General features: G+C 44.9%; 1 protein-coding gene across 16 annotated transcripts in view; it reads left to right on the forward strand.

Moving 5' to 3' along the window:
• Window positions 1–16,932, forward strand: part of Pknox2 (PBX/knotted 1 homeobox 2) — a 267,002-nt gene that overhangs the window by 150,985 nt on the left and 99,085 nt on the right. For 6 of the 16 annotated variants that reach the window (XM_078047273.1, XM_078047280.1, XM_078047275.1 and 3 more), the window contains one exon: window positions 13,910–14,016. The exons of the other annotated variants lie outside the window; for them this stretch is intronic. The gene's annotated coding sequence lies outside the window, so the exon portion shown is untranslated. The remainder of the gene's footprint in view (window positions 1–13,909; window positions 14,017–16,932) is intronic. 16 annotated transcript variants of the gene reach the window in all.

The following is a 16,932-nucleotide window of genomic DNA, read 5'->3' on the forward strand; positions in this document are numbered from 1 at the left end:
GGTGTTCAGACACATACAGCACAGTTCCTGTTCTTAAGGAGATTGTATTGGAATGGGGATGAGATGTCCAGACAGAGAATACATAATACAACAGCATGTCAGGGAAGGAAAGAGGGAGAAAGAGAGGAAAGGAGGAATGAGAGAGAGAGGAAGGGTCTTAGTCCATTTTCTGCAGCAATAGTGAAATACCATGGACTATGTACTCCATAAAAAATAGAAGTTTATTTGTCTCATTGTTCTAGAGTTTGGAAAATCCAAGAAAGAGCCACATCTGGTAAGGACCTTCTTGTTGTGTCATAACATGACAGAAGAGCCAGTGAACACCTTGGAGACAGAGGAAAAATTGGTGGTGCTGCCTGAGACCAAAGGCCTTGGTGGCTTGAGGGTAAAGAACGAGATAGATGAGGCTGGAGAGGTGAATAGGGCCAGACCAATCTGACTTTGTGGCCATCAGAAGAATTTGGGGGCTGATCTCAAGAGGAATGGGAAATCAGTGATGAGTTAGAAGGTATGAGGGTGTAGTAGAATGGGATTTGCACTTCAAAAAGATATCTCAGGCAGTTTAGTTGAGAACAGATGGGCAGTGCCAAGAATGTTAAATGGGTCATCTGTCCCTTGCTATTTCCTATCTCCCACTTTAGTGAGCTGAAGTCTATAGAATGTGCTGGAGCCTTATGAAAGGAAATGCATATCTAAATTCTGATCCTCCAGTATCCAGAATCAGCTAAGAACTTACAAAAATAAACTATCATCCTTGGATTGGCACACCACCTTTCCCAACATGGCAGACCATCAGGCTGTCATGACCACTTTGGGCAATGTGAGCCCTTTGATGCGTAGCGAACCCTACAGAACAAGGGATGTGTCCCAACCCCTGTGAGATCTGGTGCCAGGAGAAAGCATCAGCTGAGAGAATGGATTGCAGGGCTGGATGAAGGAGACGGTGGGCTACAGGGGAGCAGGGGAGCATTCTATTACAGTGCACCAGGCACATAGGCACATTCCGGACATACAAGCACAGTGGCAGAAACACAGCAGGCAACCTCCATGGCTACAAGCTCCTACACAATACCAAGGTAATGGCTTCCCTGCTCTTCCTTATTCCAACTTGATGGTCATATAATAGGCAAGAGTCCTACCACTGAGCTACATTCCCAGTTCTTTTTACTTTATTTCGAGACAGGATCTGGCTAAATCACCCAGACTGGGCTTGAAGTTGGGATCCTCCTGCCTCAGCCTCCTGTGTAACTAAGTAACACAGTCTTGCTCTACTATCCCCAGCTCCAGCTTGATACTCTTAAAGAAAGTGCTGTGTCTAGTTTAGACTTCCTTCTTTTATTTCAGCAATTTTTTTTAGGGGGATATCAGGGATCGAACCCAACGGTGCTTAACCACTGAGGCACATTCCCAGCCCTTTTTATTTTTTATTTTGAGATAGGGCCTCACTAAGTTGCTAAGTTTCTGAGGCTATCTTCAAACTTGTGATCCTCCTGCCTCAGCCTCCTGAATCGCTGGGATTACAGATGTGTGCCACCATGCCTGACTATTTGAACAAATATTAATGGACCATGTTCTCTATACAAGGACACGCTGAAAGTCCCAAAATCCCTTCACTGTCCTTGCCTTTCAGCATGCTACCTCCTAAGGGAAGCTGAGTATGTAAACATTTCATCCCTAGGAAGCAGAAGGAAATTGGTACTAAGTGTAAGGTGACCATCTGACCTGTTTTACCAGGGACAGTCTCAATTGAAACCTGTAGTCACTGTATAATTAGTAATCATGCTGTCTTTCACTCTTAAAATTATTCCAGTGTGTGTGATAAATTATGTGGTCACTCTAACAGTGTGCATGGCTATTAAGAGCAATTCTTTGTAGCAATTCAGGAAGCATCACAGAAAAAGTAATATTTGAGCGGAGTCCTTGAGGAATGAGCTGCATTTCAGCTATGAGAGCATGGAGAGAGGGCACCTGATGTAGCAACAAGCAAATTTGGGGTCCCTATAGAAGAGGTGGGTAGCTGAACTGTAATGTAGACCAGGGTCAGCAAACTTCTTCTGTAAAGGTTCAGACTAAATATTTCAGGTTTTGTGTTGCAACTATTCAACTTACCCACTATAGTAAAGAACAGTCATAGACAATTGTCAACAAATGAATGTGGCTGTGTTCCAATAAAACTTCATTTACAAAAACAGCCAACCTCAGATTTGGCCCCTAAGTATATGTCTAATAAAACAAAATACCTCAGGCTGGATGATTTATAAGCCACATAAATGCATTTCTCACTGTTCTAGAGTCTGGGAAGTCCAAGAGCATGGTGTCAGCAGATTTAGTGTCTGGTGAGGGTTTCTTCCTCATCAACGGCAGTTTCTACATATCCTCACAGGGCACCCCCTTCAACCTTTTATAAGGCACTAATTCCATTCATGAGGGCAGAGCCTCAAACGCTTCTCAAAATACTGTATCTCTTCCCACCTCCACAATGGGATTGAGTTTCAACCTGAATTTTGGAGGGGCACATTCAGATCATGGCTGTGTAATTTGCCCACTCCCTCACCTTCCAGGTACTTGAAGGAAGGTCCTAAGAGGTAAACCTTGGAAGTTAGGTAGGAAACATGTCGCGAAAGGTCTCAAGTATGTCTGCTAAAAATGTATCTTATTTAAAATTTTTTTTTTTTGTGACTAAAAATGGATGATCTGAGATTCTAGGATTTATTGTTGGGGTATGAAGGGTGCTGGAGAAAAGTGGGGAGACACAGTGAGGAAAGAGGACTGGCCTGAACCCTGTCGTGGAGGCAGGTCCATCCTTGCAGAATCCTCCCTATAGTTCTTTATTCCCCTCCCATACCCAAGTCTCTTGGTCATTCTAAGGGTGCCGAGAAACCTCACCCTCTCTTAAGTATACACAGTGACAAGGAACTGTTCTCTGCCTTTCCCGTGCTTTGAAAGCAAGTAACGACCACCTTGCCCATTGCACCCCAATGAGGCCGAAGCTCCTACATGAAAAGGTTTAATCCTGACAGAGCCCAATGGATCCTCTGCATCTTCCCTCCTAGAACTCCTGAACTCCCCATGGTCTCTGGTGCCTCTGGTGCGTAAGCATTGTAGCACAGCTTGAATGAGGAACTGGAAGAGGGAGCAGTTAGCTATCTGTTGCCACCATTGTGGCCCCAAGACCTCCAGAATGAGCAGTCACCTTTCCATTGAACATCCCAATGGATCAACTTGAGATTCTCCCCACATTGCAGAAAGCCCAGCTCCTTAAGTTTCTAGGAGAGGAAGGGTGCTTAGATTCCCCTAGTCACATCAAGTTCCTGTCCCAAGAAGATGTCCCACCCGCCTTTCTCTGTCTGGTCTGTAGGGCCTCCTTCATTCTTCCTGAGTGACTTTCTCCATTTGTGGATGTGGTCCCTTCTCTTCCCACCACAGAGTTGCCACATATGTACATGTTAACTGAAAACACAAAGTAGGGTTTTCTGGGGACTCATCTTAGGCACAAAATTTAAGGGCACATTCAAAAACTCAGTAATCAAGTGAAATAATATTTTAATGCAACAGTTTTTAAAGATAAAAATTAATAACAAAATCCATGATATGAAAAATCAAAAATTGTTAACTTTTTTGACTGATACATCATAATTGTACATATTTTAGGGCACAATGTGATATTTCCTTTTTTTTTTTTTTAATGGATTGAACCCAGAGGCACTTTACCATTGAAGCTATAACCCAACCTTTTAAATTTTCTTATGTTGAGACAGGGTCTTGCTTCAGGCCTCCTTAAGTTGCTGAGGCTGGCTTTGAACTTGCAATCCTCCTGCCTCAGCCTTCTGAAACTTCTAGGGTTTTTTGTGCCACTGTACCTGGCTGACTTTATACATTTTATTTATATATCTTGGTTATTATCTTTACTGCTCCCCACCCCTATCCCAATCAGAAGGGAAGCCTTCAAAATGTTGGAATTTTGATCACGTCTCTTCACAATTGTGAACAGTTATGGACACATAGCAGGCACTAAATAAACACCTGCTGAATGAGTGAATAACAATTTAATTCTCTCTTTTTTATCATTCCCCTTTCAGACTGGACCTCTCCTTTAATAGCCAAAAGAACATTAAATTTTTATAATAAGAGAAAGAGAACAAGTCTGACATAGAGAAAAGTGGAGAGCCACAGTGAGGAAAGAGGACTGCCTTGTGGCCTGAGCTCTCTCATGGAGGCAGGTCCGTCAAGAAAAAAATATTTTCAGTGGAAACTCCAGGGTTTTCAAGGTGTGTTGTGTTGTTTGTTTTTAAAATGGGACTGAGTTCATGTAAGTTTGAATCAATAGTGATTTATTTTTGTGACCTTAGCCAAGGCACTTAAGTCTCCATTTTGATTATTCTGTCTGTATAATGGGTGGATTGATTCTAGCACCACCAAACTCACAGTCACTGTGAAACATAAATAAAAATCTAATGGATGTGGTTGGGCGTGCTTTGGGATGTTTAAGTTCTCTGACAGACTCAGCGGCATATAAAAGTAGCTCACAGCAGCTGGCGTGGGGACAGAAAAAGAACAGTTAGGTGATACCAGGATGCGCTTACTTATTCTGCTTCTGGTTATCTCAGGATCTAGGGTCTTCCAGCAGCCTGGTGTGGGGAGAGAGCAGGGACTCAGAGGTTGGAAGATTTGACTGCTGGGGAGGAGTGGGAGGAAGAGACTGGGGTAAGGAGGGTAGATCCATATGGGTTTGAGATTCCATCTAGGATTGTATAATTTAGTGGGGTAGACAGATTGTACTTGGACAATCACAGTTTAGTGGGATAAGTGCTAAGAGAAATGTGTTGTCCTAAGCTGCCAGAACCATCCTATGGCTGCCATGCAAAGTGTCGAGCAGGCTGCAAGGTGGACCCTGATACAGATCATGGTGAAAGTGACCATCCACTCCTAACCTTCTCATTTTGTAGATGGAAACACTGAGGCCTAGAGCTGTGAAGTATTGACACTAGGGAGCTGTGGATGGAAGCCAGTTGTCCTGGCTCCCAGTACAGTTTCAGGCCTGTCTGAATTTTCAGATACTGATAAGAACAGGGATCCTGAGCTCTGCTCTGAGCCCTGGTCAAAATCTCCAAGGCTGGGAGGGCATTCCTGGCTTTCAGATATCCTTACAACTCCCAACAGCCTGAGGCAAGAGGCATTTTAAATGAAATCCTTTTACCAGCCCCATCCCTTCCAATTCTGAGATCCATTTCTGAGTGGCATCTGAATGAGAATTTTATAGACATTTCATTTCCCTTCCTTGTTATCCTTCCTCTGCTGTCCTCAGGAGCAGGCGATGACTGAGCCTCCATGAGGCACAGGGTGTAAATCTTCCTGAGTGGGAGCTGTGCCTTGGGCGGCAGGTCATCAGATTGGTAACCATCTCCACGTGAAGGAAGTGTGATCAACAGAAGGGAGAGGTTCTGAGAAGGGCAGGAAGCACAGAAAGATGAATTTCTTCAATGCTGTGCTTCCTGTGCATTTCTTAATGACTGAAATTTACAGGTGTGGGGGAAATTGCAATGTCCCCTGGAAGGCATGGAAGGAAAAGACAGGGCTGTCAGACTGTTTTGAAAGTGGGCATGTCTCTGGTCCTTGTGTCCATTGGATTGGGAATCTTTGGTTTCTTACTGTATGTGGACTTGACCATGAACATGAACTGGAAACTGTGCCTTTGTGTGTCTGTGATAGTGTTTCTGGGACTGTGTGTGTGTGTGTGTGTGTGTGTGTGTGTGTGTGTGTGTGTTGTCCTCCCTTTCTGTCTTTGTGACTATGTATAGATCAATGTGTGTTTCTTTAAAAAATATATTTTTCTCATTTCCTGCATAAATTACTTCATGTAAAAGGCCATCCAGAGCTCAGTTCCTAGCATCTCTTTTCAATAAAGCAATATTATCAGAGCCTGGTCCCAAAACTAGTCCCAGGAGAGGCTTTTCCTAGCTTCTTTGTCAAACGAAATGTCACCGACTCACCAGATGATGAGAAGAAAAATTCTTCTTGTTTATTTCCCAAGTGAGGCAGAACAGAAGCAGTTCAGCCTCTTGACATCTCTCCCTGGCTAGGTGAGCAGGTGGGCAGTTGGGCAGATGGGCAGGTGGGCATGTGCCAGGGAGCTGTGCCAAGAAGGCCACAATAAAATTCCTGGATTCTGCTCTCTTACTTCAGCCCTCAGTTAGCTTTGGAATTGTGGATATGTCACTTAACTTTTCTAACCTCAGTTTTCCCATTTGAAAAGTGGGACTAATCATACCTACCTCATAAGGTCGTTGTAAGGATTAATACAAAATTAGATAAGAGAGTTCCTTGTGAAGGAGCACATATGTGGTGTGTCATACACCTTGCATGTCCTCTGCTAAACATACATTTGTTTGTCCCTTTATCCAACAAATATTTATTGAACATTTAATACGTACAAAATACATATTAAGCTCTAGGGAGATATATGAAATCCTTTTACCAGCCCCATCCCTTCCAATTCTGAGATCCATATGGGTTTGAGATTCCATCTAGGATTGTATAATCTAGTGGGGTAGACAGATTGTACTTGGACAATCACAGTTTAGTGGGATAAGTGCTAAGAGAAATGTGTTGTTCTAAGCTGCCAGAACCATCCTATGGCTGCTATGCAAAGTGTCGAGCAGGCTGCAGAGGGACGTCTTAGAAGGCTACTGCTAAGCTAAGGTGTAGTCGCAGAGATGGCGGGAAGGGAAAGGTAGCTCACAGCAGCTGGGGTGGGGACAGAAAAAGAACAGTTAGGTGGTACCAGGATGCACTTACTTTTTTTTTTTAACATTTATTTTTTTTAGGTGTAGATGGACAGAACACAATGCCTTTATTTTTAAATGGTGCTGAGGATTGAACCCGGGTTAGCGCCCTACCGCTGAGCCACAATCCCAGCCCCTGCACTTACTTCTTCTGCTTCTGGTAATCTCAGGATCCAGGGTCTTCCAGCAGCCTGGTGCGGGGAGGGAGCAGGGACTCAGAGGCTGGAAGATCTGACTGCTGAGGAAAGGAATGGCAGGGAGGAATGGGAGGAAGAGACTGGGGTAAGGAGGGTAGAGACAGGCAGGGCTTCACACATTTTCAATAGCAAAGTCTTCTGATGGGTTTGAAGGTTTCCCCAAGAAAGAAAATCCTGCTGGGCAAGTAAAGGGACTTCTTCAAAATAGGGGTTTGACTGAGCTAAAAGGCACATTTACTTTCCATGGTAGATTTCTGATTGCCATCCTCTCCCCTTAGCCTGTTTCTCCAGACAGAATCTTTGTGTCTTATCATACTCTGGCTGGGTAATTTGAGTGCTTTTGGCATTCCTGCTCATCCATCCATTCCCCCATTTTACAAACACATGGAGCCTGATGGGGCAGAGGTGTTAGCACAAAGTGGGAATACCCAGTCCTTGCTCTTCGGAAGCTTGGAGCTTCATGGAAGGACATATATAGAAACAGAGGGTCTAACTGAATGAGGCAGCCTGTAGTTCATGGATGAGAACTTTGGGCTTCATCATAGAAATGGTCCCAATTATTGGGGAAGCAGAAAGGAAGGAATGACTACCCTATATGGAGAAGGGTGGCTATTCAAACACAACTCTGGAGAGCTGATTCTTGAAGGATGAGTAGGATTTTACTAAACAAGATCTAAACATATGACTACTACAATCATTACCATTATCTTTAATGACAATAGTCACCATTTATTGAAGACTTAGTCTGTGTCACTGCAGAGTCTTTTGTGATATGCTAAGCATATCACGTATGCGATGCAAAGTCAGAGAATCCTGGGAAACACACTGTGAGTTAGGAATTACTGTTCCCATCTCACAGAAATAGGAAAACAATTACTATAAGACATACAGGTCACGCAGTGAGGAAGACAGGGACCTAGCATTTGAATCCAAGTTTGATTGACCTCACTCCCCTATGCTCTCTCTGCCACATTCACCACGTCACTAATATTTAGTGCAGGAAGCATCTGATAAAATGCTAGTGCAGTCAAAAGCTCTCAACTCAGGAACATATTGAAACATAGAGAATTACAAGGTCCTTGGCAATGAATAATAATAACTAAGTAGGCAAACTCTTAACTGATTCAGCATTGATCTGGCTCCTCTCTATGTGACAAGAATGATACTTCTGATGATCTACATGGGCATAGAACAAACCTAGTATGTATGGAGGTATGGGAGAAATAAAGATGCAGGTCTTGTCCTCAAAAGTTTGTGATACTGTTGAGGAGGTTTAGTTTAACACAAAGAGCAGAAGATTCAGAAAATGGAGTAAGATTAAGGACCAGTCATAGGGTGGAGAGTATGAGAGGAAGATATTGCAACTGTAGAGAACTGGGCTTTGGGGGTAGGATAGGAGCCAGATGCACAGAAGAAAGGGGAGCACAAAGCCATCCAGAGTGGAGACAGAGGGCTCAAATATGGTGTGTGCTTGGTGTTGGGATCATGGCAGCTTGGAACAGCTGGAGAAAGATTCAGATTAGAAAGTAGCCGGGGATTAGGTAAGAGAGGAAGGTCCAGCCTGATTAGGAAGAAGAATGGAGGTTAAGAAATTTTGAAATTTTTAGGTCCTGGCAAGGCATTTTAACTTTTGTGAGAGGACAAACAGTTTAAACCAGTCTTTGTGTTAATTAGCTTTTAAGGAGCTCCTTTCTTACTACAGGATTAGAGCCTGGTCTCTGGGAGGTCAGCCTTGTTGCCCTGGTGAAATTCTGTGCTTTCCTAAGGATGATGGTTGAGTTCAATAGTTGATCAAGAATCATCAGAGAACAGGATGGAAGAATGTCACATTTAGTACTGAGCATTATCTTACTTTCTAAAGCCTGCCCAGCTTCTGTTTATAGATGACAATGATGAAGGTCAATGATAAGGATTTTGATGAAACAGAATTCAGACAGACTAGTGGAGGATTTTGTCCAAGGTCACAGAGCGGGTACTAGCCAGCAAGTCTCCTTTGCTCGCTCACCTGATTCTCACAGATGCCCAGCATTGGGGAAGTGCCTGGGGAGTCTTTATAGGAAAACCACATTTCAGTTACTGTGTTTGTGATCGAAGAGGTTGGGCTCCAGAGTGAGAGCAGTTTCTTTGAAGGCCCTTGAGCTGATTAGGACCAAGACCATGGTACTTTTTTGCTCCTGGGGAAGATACCATTTGAGTATCTACCAGTTGGGGCTACTTCCCTAAAGTTGTTTGTGCCTTAAGTGGCCTGGGCCTCTGGCCACAGATTCTAGAAGCTGTCCTATACATCTGTGAAAGGTCTAAAGGTCTAAGTGCACCTGGCCAAACAGGAAAAGGCATTCTCTAGGGAAGCCTGCCTGGCCTATCAGAGGGTGCCCAGGAAAATGAATTTAGATAGGTAGAGAGGTGCCTGATCCAAGCTAAAGTGCTGGGAGTGGAGCCACTCCATTTCTTGGGGAAGGAGTAGGGACAAAAGGGACTTTATCTTCAATCTGAAGCTCCTGCTTCTTTCTTGTCCCCTGAAACATCTGGGTTATCACATCAGGTCACTCCAGGCCTGGTCCTTCTGTCTGCCTCCATGGCCTGGCCCTGCCAATCAGTCTGTCAAGTGGACTCAAGCCCAGCCCCAGGCAGCATTGTTGCAGCTGCCTGTTAGCCTCTCCAGAGGAGAAGGACTTTGTATGGTGGTGGGTCTTTACCCCCCATCTAAAAAGGTGCACCCAGGCCTCCCTCTTCCAGAGCAAGGCAGGTGGGCTGAGTAGGAAGGACAGCAGCCACCCACTGGCAGTCCCCCCACCCCCACCAATCCTGGACTGTCTTTCATTCTCCTCGGTGCTTCTGACACGTGTGTTGCCCTCCTTATGCTCAGAGGAATCACTGGCAGTGACAGAAAGGAGATTAGAGGCTGTATTTCTGCCTTGAAGCTTTCTCCAGGCTGTAAGGAAACAAGTGGAACTCACTAGATGTCAGTTCTGGGAAAGGAGAAATCTATGTATATTGTAGCCCTGAAGCAGCGCCCTGTGCGGGGGCATGCTGGTGTCACCTCTGATCGTCCTTCCTCTCGCTAATGTGCATTTTATTAATCCCTGAGTGGGAAGCGGGTTGGCTTCTCTTCTCTAACACTGGTGTGATTCCTCTCTGAGGAGTCCCAGCTCCTCCATGCTGTCTCAGGGGTGAGAGTGGGCAGAAGTGCAGGCAGAGCAGAAAGACAGGAGCATGTGGCTGATGCAGGACACAGCAAGAGGGAGTCCTGACCCCTTAGGGCCACAAAAGGCAAGACAAGAGACAGAGGCTGAAGGACCTTGCCCTATCCCAGGCCCTTGCCATTGCAGACTATAGCAAAGGAGGGAACGGTGAGACAGAAAAGCAGCATAATGTGCACATGGGAGATGACAATGATTTCCTATCCATCCATCTCCCCGACTCTACAGTGAGCACCTTGAGGACAGAGAGAGAGAGAAAAGGGGTGTGTGTGTGTGTGTGTGTGTGTGTGTGTGTGAGAGAGAGAGAGAGAGAGAGAGAGAGAGAGAGAGAGAGAGAGAGATATCTTTGGATCCTCAGGCTCCCATGCATAGAAGATTCTTAATATACTAGGGCTAAATTGATGCCATTTGCACCTTTCCAGGAGAGAGGAGGGGGAAGTAGTAGAATGCCACCCCAAATCAACTCTCTCATCTGCTATATTTCCAGACAGCCAGAACCAGGTAGGGGAGGCTGACATTAGCAAAGTTCCTAGGAACGGCCCACCTGCCATTCAGGGCACACCCACCTCTGCTGTCCCCTTCAGGAAGCCCAACATTGCTTTAGCACTCACAACTGCAAGTACTCTCTTTGGATTATTAAGAAATACAAGAACAAAGAGAATCGTGGAGGTTGGAAAAACAAAATATCTATGGTCAGTAGATATACCACCTTGGTGGCAGTTTTCCTTGACAAGTCCTAAACCCGACTTTCCTAAGCCTCATTGTCCACATTGATAAAATGGAAACCACTTTCTAGCAAGGAAAAAGGCATTTCTCATATGCTGCTAGTAGGATATAAATGAGTGTGACCTTCCCACGAGTAATTTGTAAAAACTCGTTAAAAGGAACACATCTTTGGACTTGGCAAATCCACATCTAAAAACCTACCCTAGAAAAAATGATCAAGTCTGGAGCAAAAACAAACTACAAGAATATTTATTAATAACAAAAACTGGAAACAAAGCATTATGTAATAAACATTTGAACACTTATAGTACATTCCCCAATGCAGTGCTATTTAGCCATTAAAATTATAATATATATTTCCATTACATGAAAATTATTTATGATATGTTGCCTAATATGAAAGGCTGGTTACTGAACACTATAGTACAGTACTATTTTTAAGAACAAAGAGTTTTACTCCAAATGTTAGCTGTGGTTATCTTCATTCTGTAGGATTACAACTAACTTAACTTTTTTCCTCTTGTTAATCTATTGTCTACAATAAGCATGTGTTATTTTTTAAAGGTACTAAAAATTATTGTGTTAAAATGCCTCCCTTTAAAGTTTAAGAATTAAAGAAGATATGATACATGAAGGTGCTTTGTAGACTAAAATGTTACACAGAGATAGGAGATTAAGGTTTCTGCCCACAAGGAGCTTATAGTTCAGAAAGGGATGTCAGACATATAAGATTAACCAGAGCATCAGATGGAATGTGGCAAGAACTTTCAGAGGTCAAACAGCATGTCACTTGGAAACACAGAGGAGGAAAAATTACTCCTAGTTATAGAGGCAGCTGCCAGATTGTTTGAGTTGGAATATTTAAGAATGGCTAGGATCTTCTCAGGTAGAAATAGAGAGATATAGAGCAGCAGGAAGTTGTGGGACAAGTATGGAGAGTCTATGTGTTTGGATGGTGGATAGGAGACTCCTGGTGCAGGGTGGAAGATGAATCCAAAAGGCAGTTCAGGGCCAACCACAGGCACTCAGAAGGATGCACTTGGTCTAATTCAGTTGAATGCCTTCTATGAGCAAGGAGGCACCAAAGAGCCTAGAGCCCACCGTGGCCCAGCTGTAAGCCCATGAAGGACAGTGAGTACTCACTGGCCATGCCTGGTGTGTTTGGGGTCCTTGATGATGAAGATGATATCCCCTGCCTGGGAAGCTCAGTCTGGAAGCCATCATGTGAAGATGTGCTGGATGGCTGATGGTAGGGAGAAGGAGAGGCTGTGACCACCACACCAGGGAGGAGCTCCCTCTCCAGATTGAATGGAAAGGAGGAAAGATGATCTTCAACCCTAACTAGTTTTTAAATAACTAGAAAGGAATGGGAAGTGATAGTGATGAAAGTGAAAATTAGGTGGGGCTTGGAGGAGGGAAGAGCCAGATGTCTCTCCTAGGTTTGCAGTCTACATGGCCAGAGACCAGGAAGTCCTCACAAAGTCCACAGACAAGGTCCCATGGAGGAAGAGCAGAATGCAAGGAGTGAATCAGAATTTGGCACTCACAGTGCCTACCCTCTCCATTGGTTCTGATCTGTTTGGCTTTTACATGTGGCTACCCCAGAGCAGGCAGTCCCCAAGGGTGACTGTAAATGTGTCTCAACATTCTTCATCTCCTCTTGGGAGGAGTCTGGGGTGTGGCAAAGGGAAGAGGAGACTTTCTTTCAATACAGAGAACATTTTTTAATGGAGATGCATGAGCTCCCCTTCTGCCCTTGAAGCTCTCTCAGTTCATCCCATCCTTCTAGCACACCCCAGCTGCCTCTCTCCTGAGACTGGAAATCAAATCTCCCTTAGGATTCCGGATGCTCTCTCTCTCCACCACCCTCACCTCCCCAGTCATGTGTGCACATGTGTGCATACACACACACACACACACACACACACACACACACACACACGGTGGGAAAGCCTTGTTGCTCAGGCAGATGTATACATTCCATCTCCCCACTGCAGCTCCCAGTGTGGGCTACTGCTTTGCTCCTCCTGTTGTCTTGTCGCTAGTTAATAACATTCTTTATCAAGGTGCAAATGTGTTTTTACAGAGAGACCAAGATGATGTTAACTAGGAAGGAAATGTTAATGTTAAATATGCGTGTGCAGGGCTGGGGCTCTGGGCTGGAGGTGCTGCCCAATGCTGCCCTCAAAGTATAGCCCGGGTCCCGGAGCAGCTCAGCACTCCAGTGACCCTGCCGTCTGGACTCCAAATACAGCCTCCTTGGAGTCAAATTAGCAACTGGTCCACAAGGAGAAATTGATGGGAAGTGTCCAGCCTGATCTTTTGATAGGGCTGACCAACCAACCTCCATATGCAAACACCTTAGTTAATTTCAATTATTGAGAAAAAAATTAATTCACTTTAATCTACAACTAAGTAAGTTGTGAAGCCAAAGCTACTTTGGGGCCACAGCTCGTGGCCAAAGCTACTTTGGGGCCTCCACTTCTTCTGGCCCATTCCTCCTTGCCACCCTCAAGCTCCCTCCCACCCACCATGAACCTAACCAGTGTCCCTCCAGACCCCCAGCCAAAGCCTGCCATTCATTCGTCATGGAGATTGCAAGTTCATCTGCATACCTGAAAGAGCTATGACTGATGCCCCTTCCTGTGAGTTCCACTAGTCTCACAACAAGTTTTCTGCTGCTCTTCCCAGTGCTGCCCGCAGCTTGGGGAGAGGGCTGCAGGTAGACATGAAATGTCGGGAAATCAGACCAGCAACAGGATACTGACAACTGTGACACAGTTTGGGCCTCAAAATGACTTGGGTATGTGTGTGTGTGTGTGTGGGGGTGTTGCTCAGCACTCATGCTAAAGAAAGAGTTGAAAGGCTAATATGGTAGAGGAAATAGAATCTATACCTTCTGGAATAAAACACATCCTGGGAGAAGGAAAGAAGCCAGTGAGTAGAGCCCTGAGTTCCCTGTTTTCTGAGATCCCTGCTGAGAGCTGCTCTGCCTTGCTTGTAGGTGCTCTGGCTTTAGCTGACAGGAAGCATTTCTGGCCCAGCTGGAAGTGAGGAAGAGGGAAGTGAGCCTCCTGAACAACATCCCAGAGGCTACAGGATCACCCAACAGTAAGACGTGCTTTTCTGTCCTTTAACACAAAAATTAAATCCCCCAGGCAGACTTTTTTTCTTTCTAAATCCTCTAGGATCAGTTGATCACCTGAGCTGACACTTAGCATGGACAATCTTTGGCAGTAACTTACTGTGCTTTTTTTTTCCCCCTATATCTTTATGTTTTACTTTCTTAGCACCTTGAGGACGAGGGCCAGCCCTCCTCCCTGTACACCCTGCTCTTCTGTCAGTTCCATGAGTTGTTGGTACAGAGGGATGGGGGGTATTGCTTACATCCATATTGATGATCACATTTGTACAATTCTCTGAGCAAGTGTTACCACCTGAGGTCATCTGGGTGTGCCAGTGAAAAACGCAGTTCCTGGTCCTCACAGTCAGACTCTGGTTCTGAGAGTCAGATGAAGACTCATGGATCTGTATTCTAAGCCCAAGCAGATTTTTTTTTTTTTCATGGTCCTGGGGATTGAACCCAAGTGTGCTACCACTGAACTACATCTCCAGCCCTTTTTAATTTTTATTTTTAGTCAGGTCTTGTTAAATTGCTCAGATTAAACTCAAACTTCCAATCCTCCTGCCTCAGCCTGCCAAGTGTCTGGGATTACAGGTGTAACCTTGTGCCTGGCAACCCCAAGTATTTTTGATGAATGTTGAACAAATCATCCCATTTATTTCTGATGAACTAGGAGAAATAGTTCTTTAGAATGTATTGAGCATTTTGAATAGAGAACCTCATTTGATCCTCTTATCAGGTAAGATTTTTTTTTTCTTTTTGGTTTTTGGTTTTCTTAATCCCCTTAAGGAAATTCATGATCTCATAGATTTATGTATCAGTTAGCCAAGGTTTTGGAAACCCAGTTATCCAAACCAATCCTTTTTGCTTTCCAGTATGTCTTGATAGGGGAAGAATCTGTTATGGTGAGATTGAGCCCCAATTCCAAAGGCTTCTGCCCATGATTTTCTAAGTTCCCCTGATGTCTTAGGGCCATCATGGCCTTATAGTTCATCAGCCCTTCTTTTGGGGACAGTAATCATTGCTAAATTCTATCACTAAAGCCGGTTTCCCTGCAGGGAGGAAGAGGAAGAGAGAGGAAGCTAGCCACAAAGGTGAATGTCCCTGGGTCCAGCTCCCCAAGCAGGTGGTTAGTGAAGCTATGGATGTTCATAGAGGACCCCATGCCTGAGAGCAAGAGAATGGCAGCAATAATTCTACTTCCTCTCAGGGGAGTTCTGTGTTTTAGGTATATTAAGCCCAGGGAGTGGGGGGTGGCAGGTCACCATGGTCCAGCGGGCTATGCCTCTGGAGGGAAGGTTATCTACAGGGGTCAAGACTGGACTAAGTGTAGTTGGGCAATCCTATCTGGGGGACAAGCTGACAATTTTTGCAACATTTGGAGCCTGTGTGCACAGTGATGTTGCAGAGTTTATTCTACACAGTGGCTATGACAAGGGCTTGAGAAAGAGTGAAGGGCAAGTAGAAAAAGAAAAGCCTGACAAGAGTTATACACTCGGTAAACCAGAAAGAATACGTTGCTACCCAAGGCCAGTGACTTTTTCCAGGACCCAAGTGGAAATGAGGCTCTTTCTTTAGAATTACCCAGTCAGTGGTGCCCTGAGAGAATAGTTGCTGGGTTCCAACAGGCCAGTCTGTGCCCAGGAGAATGGACATGCCCCTGCCATCACCTGCATGGTAGACTGAGCAAATATATTGACTGACTGCTAGCTCTTGCCATGGATTGTGATTTTCTGGAGAATGGAAGGTTTCCATGGATGCAATAGAAACAATATTACCAACATATCCTTGACCTCTGCTCCTTCAGTCCCCCAACACCCATACACTTGCTGACTACTGCACTGTCTTTCCAAGTGAGTGACAATATGGTATCTCCTGGAGACTAAATACAGTTGACACTATTGCTTGGATGGGTGTAATCGGCAAGGACGATTTTTGCAGCTAATGCTGGAAGTGTGGCAATCAGAGAAGCCACCAGCTGTCTCACTTAAATTCTTAGCTCTCTCGCTCTCTTTTTTTAAAATCGTTTTGCTTACATAATCCACCCCCTTTTTATTTTCTAATTCTCTCCTTGCAAAGCTGGCACCAGAGGGGAAGGGCTGGGGTGGAGGGGGTAGCAATTACACATCAGTTTGGGGAGCATTTACATTTTGCAATTACAATTTAAAAATAAGTCTCGTTAATGATCTCCACGTGTGAACGACAAACCTTAACTGACATACATACTCTCCTGGGCCCGCCTGCCTGCCCCCACCCCCTGCCACCCCAAAAGCCTGAGACTGAGGGAGACTGAAGTTCCCAGAGAGGAACAGCAGGAGGCCTGGGCCAGCTCAGCTGTGAGGGGTGGCCAGGAACATTAATGTGCCTTTGATGTTGGTTAGAGGACAGAGATAGGGTTGAGGACATGGAAAACTAAGACTTCTAGACCTTAACTTCTCTCCTCCTCCCTGCCTTATGCAGGGTCCTCACCCATCTCTTTGAGCCACATCATGGTCAGTTCTCTTGTCCACAGGAGACTCTATCAGTGCTCAGAGCTGTGGCCAGAGAGGCCCCCACTGTTGTTATCCAATGCCAGTATCCTCCCAGGTGGGAATTTTCAAAGTCCCATTGAGCAAACATGAATCCTAGTCCCCATGAGCCAGTCAAGACAGCTGGATATCCAAGGATTGTGAAAAGGGGCTGATTCCTTCTTCAGGGTTCAGAGAGGGAACAGCATGTGCCTTGTCCCTGTTTGGGAACAACACTGTTCTTCTTATCAATGAGTTAGCACATGTTAATCTGAACCTTCTGATTCCTGCCTGAGCTCAGGCTTTGAATCTCAACCATCCGGCTTAGATCCTAGCACTGCCATTTGCTGGCTGTGGGTCTGGGGCAGGTTACTTGAGCAGCTCCTGAAGGCACCC

This window comes from Ictidomys tridecemlineatus, chromosome 4 (genome assembly GCF_052094955.1).
Source record: "Ictidomys tridecemlineatus isolate mIctTri1 chromosome 4, mIctTri1.hap1, whole genome shotgun sequence".
NCBI classification, from domain to species: Eukaryota; Metazoa; Chordata; class Mammalia; order Rodentia; family Sciuridae; genus Ictidomys; species Ictidomys tridecemlineatus.